Source organism: Oryx dammah, unplaced genomic scaffold (assembly GCF_014754425.2).
Source record: "Oryx dammah isolate SB20612 unplaced genomic scaffold, SCBI_Odam_1.1 HiC_scaffold_25, whole genome shotgun sequence".
NCBI classification, from domain to species: domain Eukaryota; kingdom Metazoa; phylum Chordata; class Mammalia; order Artiodactyla; family Bovidae; genus Oryx; species Oryx dammah.
The window spans coordinates 99,730,831-99,739,491 of NW_024070209.1; the positions used below are offsets into that span (position 1 = coordinate 99,730,831).

At 47.6% G+C, this 8,661-nt stretch overlaps 1 pseudogene; it reads right to left on the reverse strand.

Moving 5' to 3' along the window:
* Nucleotides 1-5,564: 5,564 nt before the first annotated feature.
* LOC120852400 lies at nucleotides 5,565-5,665 on the reverse strand (annotated as a pseudogene).
* Nucleotides 5,666-8,661: the final 2,996 nt, after the last annotated feature.

Consider the following 8,661-nt stretch of genomic DNA (forward strand, 5'->3'; position numbering starts at 1 on the left):
TTTTTCGGTCTGTTTGCTTCTGGTCTTCTTGTTCCTCCCGTGGCCCCTGCCTGCCGCCCGCCCCTGCCCACCCCTCCAAAGAAAGGCAAGGCTTCTCAGCGCATCACCTTGTGCTGCATGGCGGAGCTGATCAAGCACAGCCTGCATTTGCAACTCCTTCGTTAAGCTAATTTTATCTTAATGGCTCTGCATCATCTGAGAGTTTTGACTTTAGAGCCTGGGTTACCATCAGCCCCTCTTACCTGTCACATGTACGCATCTTTCGATGTGGGTGTGACACCAAGAAGTCAGTAATGGGTCTCCTTGCGTGGAGGTGCTGTCATCGTAAGTGGAGCCGGAAGATTCATTGAGGGCAGTCGATCCGGGGGTGGGGGGGGTGGTCCACCCCTGTCCCGCGCCTGAGTCAGCTCCTTCCCGCCCACCTCCCCACACACCCCTGGGAAATCGGAACCTAAACGGGGGCAGCCTGGACGTGGCCGGTGCATCGGCCGCCCCGCTGGTTCCTTCCACAGCCTGGGGCCCACCCCTTCCCTGGATGGGTGCTGTTTTCTCTCAGCCCACACCAGTGGTGGGACCTGGGCAGCTGGGAGAGCTGGAAAGTGCCAGCAAACATGCTCGTTCCGTTTCAGTGTTTTTATGAAGGAGGCAAAAAGGGGGGCCCTTACCCACGGGTTGAAGCCAGGGAGGGCCCTGTGGATTCAGGACATGGGCACAGTGTGGGCTCTGGACTGGAGGATTTTTGAGGGGGTGAGGAGATGGGCCTTTGAACTCTCTTTTTCCTGCTTCCTTTCCCTTTGGTGGAAGTGACCAGCTTTGAACAGAGCTCTCCCCTTGACTCTGAACTCGCCTCCCTCTGCTGTGAGCCATGCGCCTGAGGCACCTCTTCGTTTAGACACAGGGCTGCAAGGAGGACCCTGTTTGGAACCTCCTTATGGCTCATTCTCATGGCGTGTGACTCCCGTTCTGGTCCCTTTTCTTCTGTCTACCCCAGGCTCTTAAGAGGAGGGGGAAAAAAAGCATCTGTGGCTCCTTTAGGCCAACAAGGGGTGTGGAGAGCCTCCCATCTGTAGCCATTCTGAGGCCTGTTGAGAGCCGGAAGACAAAAAGGAGGCGTGCCATCTCTGCCTACACCTCTAGAGAATCGGACTTTGACATTGAGAAATTGAATAGTAAAAGCCACTTGGAAAGAAGGAGGGGGTCACGCCAGAGAAGGGCATAAACGCTGATGGTGGGGATGGGATTTAGGGAGACGGCATTACAGAGAAGACTTCCTTCTAATTCATCTTCCAAGCTCCGTGCCAAAACAGCATTTGGCATGGTTCACAGGGAGCGATTGTGTGATAATGAACCCTAAGGTGTCCCTTAATTGAAGACTGAGCATTGCGGTTTGTGCCAAGAGTCATAAATGGCGCAGGCTTGTGGGAGGATGCATTTTCTTAAATGTATCGGTAAGTACAGATTAGCGCTTGTCCCCAGTGAAATGCCCATACTATAAATTATGGAAATCTCTCTCTCTCTCTCTGATGCAACCTTTTATTGAGGGGGGGTGGGGTGCAGTACAGCGGGAGGAGGGGGAAAGTTTGCAAGCATATGAAATTTGGCCTCTCATTAACATGGCGCCCATGGAAGATGGTTTTCATCAGCAGTCTGGTGTCCTGGAAGGCTAAAGTGCTTGAAATGTACCAAGTTCAGCGATTGTGTTCCATTAAGAAAGCTGCATGGTCATCACGGGAAGGACAGTCTGTGTGTTGGGGGAGGCGGCGGAGGCGGGGCAGGGGCCCAGGCTGTCTGCAGAACTCTCGCCTCACCTCCCTTCTCCATCACACAAGCATGCCTAGTCTCTGCCAGCCGCCTAAGCTCGGGTTCCAAGGACCCAGCCAGGCTGTTCCCCATCCACCCAAGAGTTTGGGCTCGGGGTGGCGAGTCCTCCAGCCAGGGTGCCTCCATCAATACCCCTGGTCTCAGGTAGGAGGCGTCCCTCTCCAGGGGTGATCGTCTCTGACATCCTCACGCAGTCAGGTTGGCTGGGGTACCGACAGCGTGGTGCAGGGCTTGGTCCACGATGGAGTCTGGACGCCTCGGAGCCTCTGCTTCTGGCTGGCTACAGCAGCACTGTTTCCTGAGCCCACGTCTGGCCCGCTGGGACCCAGCTGGGGTTTTTTAAGATGGGCTAATGCAAATGGTCCTGATAGACTCTTCGAGATTAATGGCCAGAAAGTGGACTGACACTCAATTCCGCAGGGGGCGCTGGTCTGGGTCCACATCTTGGATGGGTGGAAGGGCAAGTGAAGACAGCCCTGAAACAATGGGAATCTTTGCTGGCCTTTGTCTTGAGGGCCTGTGAGTAGCATCTCCCAAGAAGGTTCTGGCCCTTTCCAGGCATTTCCTCTGCTAGGGGTCTCCACACCTGGGGAGTCAGGCAGGTCCATGCTTCCCCTTTCACAGATGAGGGCTCAGAGTCAGAGGCAAACCAACTGCCTTTATCCACCCAAGAACGCGGGCCTTCCATGCCGGCTTCTCTGCTCTGGTTCCCCTAAGACTTCAATCGAGAGAAACACAATTGCCCGCCGGGAGCTCATGGTCAAGGAGTGGGGACCCTGCCATCGCCGCCAAGTGAGATGCTTGGTAGGAGGAGGAGACAGTCGTAGAGCTGATGCCACGTGACAGCCACGGGCAAGGCCCTCTCGGTGCACTGCAGTCGGTCATCTTCACTGATGCTGTATTTGCAAATTCACCTACTCACTAAAATGCATTTATAACCTGAAGATCAACACTCACCACACTTTTGTGGTTATTCCTAACAAAAAAACAATGGAGTTGCCTGGTTCCCATGTTCCCAGTTGAGATGAACCAGGCAAACAGTCTGTCTTCCAGTTCCAGCTCATCCCACAAGCAAGGGTCCTTCCTCCCAGCACTCTCTTCAGTGCCATGTATTTTGCATTTTTGTGCTTTCTCTGGGTGATTTTGCATTTACAATGACCCCTGAGGTAGCGCTGTCTAATGATGTGCTTTACAGAGAAAATACAGGTGTGAGGTAAGCTTTGTTCAAGCATGAGGTGCTGTTGGCTGTGAGTTCATTATTAACGAATCAACAACAATACTTTGGCCACCTGATTTAAAGAACTACCTCACTGGAAAAGACCCTGATGCTGGGAAAGATTGAGAGCAAAAAGAGAGAGGGCAGCAGAGGATGAGATGGTTAGATGGCCTCACCCACTCAATGGACATGAGTTTGAGCAAGCTCTGGGAAATTGTGGGAGGACAGAGGGCCTTGTTGTGCTGCAGCCCATGGGGTCACTGCAAAGAGTTGGATACAACTTGGTGACCGAACAACAGCTGTATATATAGAAACATATATTGTGTTTCTTTAAAGAGAAACACAAATGAAGCAAAGTTGTGTGCTGGTCAGTTGATGAAAAAATGCAGTGAGCCTATATTTCCCCAAGGAGAAAGGATTCAGTGTCTCTGCAACTCTATAGACCATCACAAATAACAAGAACAGACTGTATCTCACTTTCCCGTGAGAGCCCCATGGTTCTGGGTACCCACACAGGAGATGAGGAACAGGTTTGAGTAGGTTCTTGCCAAAGTCACACCCCAGATATGGAGACAGCAGAGCAGGGCTCAGACCTCAGTCCGACTGTAAAACCTGTCCATTGTGCCCCGCCAAGGACAGAAACAGACATGTTCGAGGGCTCCCTGAGTTGGTTCTGGAAAGATCTAACAGGTTCAGCCCACATGGGGAGCAGAGTGGAAGGTTTAAAGATACAAACTCAAGCTTCCATCTCCAATACTCAATAGTTTCCTCATCCACAGAGCGGGGATAACAGCTACCTCCAAGATCTCGGGGCTGAGTTGGGGGATCCATGACTGTATGTAAAGCCCTGGCTTATCCTGAGCTCTTAGAAAGTAAAGTAGCAGCTTAGAGCAGTCACTGAGTCCACGGCTTCTGACTGCTTTGATGGTATTTTCTGCTCCTCTCTGAGGGCCAGACAGGCTGAGATCGGAAACAAGTGTCAGCCTCAGCACGGACCCTCTAAGCTTCCCCTGGGGTCTCTGGGTCTCCCCAGGACACATGATCTGAGGCCCAGCTTCCCCCAAAGTCTGGGCAGCTATAGGAGATGCATGCACGCTCAGTCATGTCTCACACTTTGCAACCCCACGGACTGTAGGCTGCCAGGCTCCTCAGTCCATGGGATTCTCCAAGCAAAAGTACTGGAGTGGGTTGCCACGCCCTCCTTCAGGGGATCTTCCCAACCCAAAGATGAAATCCAGGACTCCTGTGTCTCCTGCATTGCAGGCAGATCACAAAAATGACTTTAAAGCTGCTAGGATTTTGACTGGGATTGCATTGAATCTATAGGAAGAATTGACAACCTAACAACATTGTCTTCCAGTCTATGAACGTGGTATATCCCTGTCTCTTGTTTAGTTCTTTGATTTGGCTCTATAATTTTCATGGTTTTCAGTATAAAATTCTTGCACATCTTTCCATTGGTTCCTGGATTTTTTATATTTAGCTATTATCCAAAATGATATTTTTACCACTTCACTTTTTTGGCTGGTGATAGAAATATAATTTATGCTTACACATTGACTTTAATTCCAGTGACTTTACTTGAATTCTTTATTAATTCTAATAACTTGTAGATTTATGTAGCATTTCTATGTACAGAATCATGTCATTTATAAATAATGAAGGTGTCTTTTTTTGCATTTTGCCTTCCAATCTTTATGCCATTTATTTCTTTTTATTGCTTCCTATTACTGGCCAAGACTGCCAGTACACTGTCAGCTGAAAGGAGGGAGAGTGGTCTCATTTGCAGTCTTCGGGCACACTTTCAATAACTCGCCATTCATTATGAGTGTTGTACAACTGTCATACATACTTTTCATCAGGTAGAGAAGTTCCCTTCTGATTCTACGTTGCCAGAAGTTTTATCATGAATGGGTGTGGAATTTTTCACATGCCTTTTCTGCACTTTTTTCACATGTTTTTTTCATAGACATCATCACATGAATTATCTCCTTTTTAATTTTAATGAAATGAATCACATTGATGAGTATTCAATTTTTTAATTAATTTTTTGCTGTTTTGCAATGTTGTGTTAGTTTTTGCTGTACACCAAAGTAAATCAGCTATCGGTTCAGTTCAGTCACTCAGTTGTGTCCCACTCTTTGTGACCCCATGGACTGCAGCACGCCAGGCTTCCCTGTCCATCACCGGCTCCTGGAGCTTGCTCAAATTCATGTCCATTGAATCAGTGCTGCTGACCATCTCATCCTCTGTCGTCCCTTTCACCTCCTGCCTTCAACCTTTCCCAGCATCAGAGTCTCTTCCAATGAGTCAGTTGAAAGAAAAGTGAAAGTGTTATTTGCTCAGTCATGTCCGACTTATTGCAACCCATAGACTGTGGCCCGCCAGGCTCCTCTGTCCATGGGATTTCCCAGGCAAGAGTACTGGAATGGGTTGCATTTCTTACTCCAGAGGATCTTCCCGACCCAGGGATGGAAACTGGGTCTCTTGCATTGCAGGCAGATTCTTTACCACCGGGGAAGTCTATAAGTATATAGAATGTTTCATGACTTTGTCATCCTTGTGCAAGGACTGTGCTAATCTTCTCTATATCATTTCAATTGCAGTGTGTGCACTGCCTAAGCAAGCACGATTTTTCAAATGTTAAACTAGCCTTGTATTTCTAGAATAAACTTCACTTGGTGGTAAGGTATTACCTATCCTTGCATATCATTGGATCGATTTGCTAATATTTTTGTTTAGGATTATTGTGTGCATATTCATGAGAACAATCTATAATCTATACCATAACTTAACCCATTGAAGACCTGAAACGTGCCCACCCACGCTTCTAGCTTAACTCATTCCCATTTGGGTTATACGCCCACCGTTCCTGATGAGGAAAGTTCTCACTCTGCACTTGGTCTTGGAATTCAGACTGCCACTATCTACTCAGCTAAATCGTACCCAAAAGTTCATCACTCCGGTTATTACTGAGTTCCATGCTCGGTTAGAAGCCAGGCAAGAGGGAAATGACAACCCACTCCAGTATTCTTGCCTGGAGGATCCCACGGACAGGGGAGCCTGGCAGGCTACAGTCCATGGGGTCACAAAGGAGTTGGACACGACTGCGCGCCCAAGCACACAAGACTCTAGCAAGCAGATCATCTCAGCACGGCCAGCAGTCATTGTGCAGTTAATACCCACAGCTAACACCGCTGGAGCGCCACCTATATACTCAAGGCACTGAGCTTGACCCTGGTGGTCAAGTTCTCCTGTGTCTGCCCCTACAGATCTTCTTGCCCTACAGAGCTCCTCCCCCTATAGAGCTGGCCATGCGGGCGAGGGGCTCCTTTACCACTGGCAGTGGTTACTTAGCAACTCAACTTTGAAACAAAAAGTTCTTCCCACACGTTCTTTTTGAATCTTCTTCATCAGCTCTATTAAAGAGTTATCTACGATAACAAGGTAAGCAGTTCAAATACCATTGTCATGAACAACGGCATATTTGTCTGAGTCAAGGTCACACCCACACTGTGCAACTGATGCAGAAATAATATGGATGCTGTGGCTTCCGTGAAACTCATCCCCAAACTCCTAGTTTAGATTCTATCATTAGCCATGGATCGTTGTTTTTGCTGTTTAATCGCTCAGTCATCTATGACTCTTTGCAACCCCGTGGACAGCAGCAGCCCAGGCTTCCCTGTCCTTCACTATCTCCCAAAGTTTGCTCATAACTCATGTCCGTTGAGTCACTGATGCCATCCAACTATCTCATCCTCTGCCGTCCCCTTCTCCTCCTGCCCTCAGTCTTTCCCAGCTCCAGGGTCTTTTCCAATAGGTCGGCTCTTTGTATCAGGTCTGGCGAGTAAATATGTAAATATGAATTTAGCCATCTCTTACTATTTAAATGCCACTGCATTTGTTTTCTTTGGTTTTCTGCAGTTTGACTGTGTCATGCCGAGACGTGGTGCTTTTTTGCATTTGTTTTTGTTGTTTTGTTTCTTTTTTTCTTTTAATGTTCTCTGAGCTTCCTAGATCTATGGTTGACTGCCTGTCAATTTTTTAAAATTAAAGTAGAGTTGATTTACAATGTTGTGATAGTTTCAGGCATATAGCAAAGTGATTCATATTATATACACACACATACACACACACACATATGTATGTATATATGTTCTTTTTCAGATTCTTCTTCCTTACAAGCTGTTGTGTTGTTTGTGTGTGATCACCTGTGTTCATCTCTTTGCAACCCCATGGACTGTAGCCTGCCAGGCTCCTCTGTCCATGAGATTCTCCAGGCAAGAATACTGGAGCGGGTTGCCATTTCCTCCTCCAGGGGATCTTTCTGATTCAGGGATCAAACCTGGGTCTCCGGCTTTTCCTTCATTGGCAGGTGGATTCTTTGCCACTGCACCACTTGGGAAGCCCTATAGGTTATTATAAGGTATATTAAGCATAGTTTCCTGTTCTACGTGATACGACCTTGTTATTTACCTAATTTATACTGAGTAGTGTGTAGATATTAATCCCAAGTTCCTGAGCTAGGAGGGATAAACTAGGTGCCTGTCACTAACTTTTGAAAATTCTCAGCCATCATTATTTCAGATATTCTGCTCTCTCACTCTTTCTGCTCCTCATGGGCTCCCAGCTTCACAGATGTTACAGCTTTGGAGGCAGCCTCACAGTTCTTGGCTGCCCTTCCTGTTGTTTCTAATATTCCTTTTTCTCTTTGCACTTCACTTCAGGAAGTTTCTCTTGACATCTGTTCAGATTCACTGAGTCTTTCCTCAGCCATGTCCAGTCCACTGATGAGCCCACCAGAGGCATCCTTTATTTCTGCCATTGTTTTCCATCTCCAGGATTTCCTTTCGATTCTTCTCTAGAGGCTCCATCGCTCTGCCTAAATTACCCACCTGTTCCTGCATGGTGCTCACTTCTTCTATTAGAACCTTTCACCTAGTAATCAGTTATTTTAAATTCCTTGTTAGAGGGACTTCCCTGGTGGTTCAGTGGTTAAGAATTCACCTTCCAAGAGGAGCTGAGATCTCACATGCCACAGGGCGGGAAAGCTCGCATGCTACAGTGAAGAGCCCACAGGACACAGCCAAAACCCAGACAAGATGAAGACCTGGTGCAGCCAAAAGTCAGTCAATCAGTCAATCAATCAATTCCCTGTTTGATAGTTTCAGGCTGGTATCCTATCTGAGTCTCGTTCTGATCATTGCTCTCTCTCTCTTCAAATTGTTTTTTTTTTTTCCCTTAACTTTTGGCATGCTTTGCAATATTTTGCTGAAAGCTGCACACGTTGTATGAGATGATAGGAACGGATGGGTTTTTAGAATAAGGGTGCACGTTAATCTGCCTAGGAGTAAGGCTGTATGTAAACCTCTCCATCGATGTACGTGCCAGAAGCTTCAAATTCTTGAGTGTCTTTTTCTGATTCCTCCCCTGACCTTGGGGTTCCCTACATGCTCCTCCTCAGATAGAATCGGAGACAGGCAGCTCTTTCAGTGGCAATGCACCAGTTAGCATCAGTTCAATTCAGTTCAGTCACTCAGTTGTGGCCGGCTCTTTGTGACCCCATGGACTGCAGCACGCCAGGCCTCCCTGTCCATCACCAACTCCTGGAGTTTATTCAAACT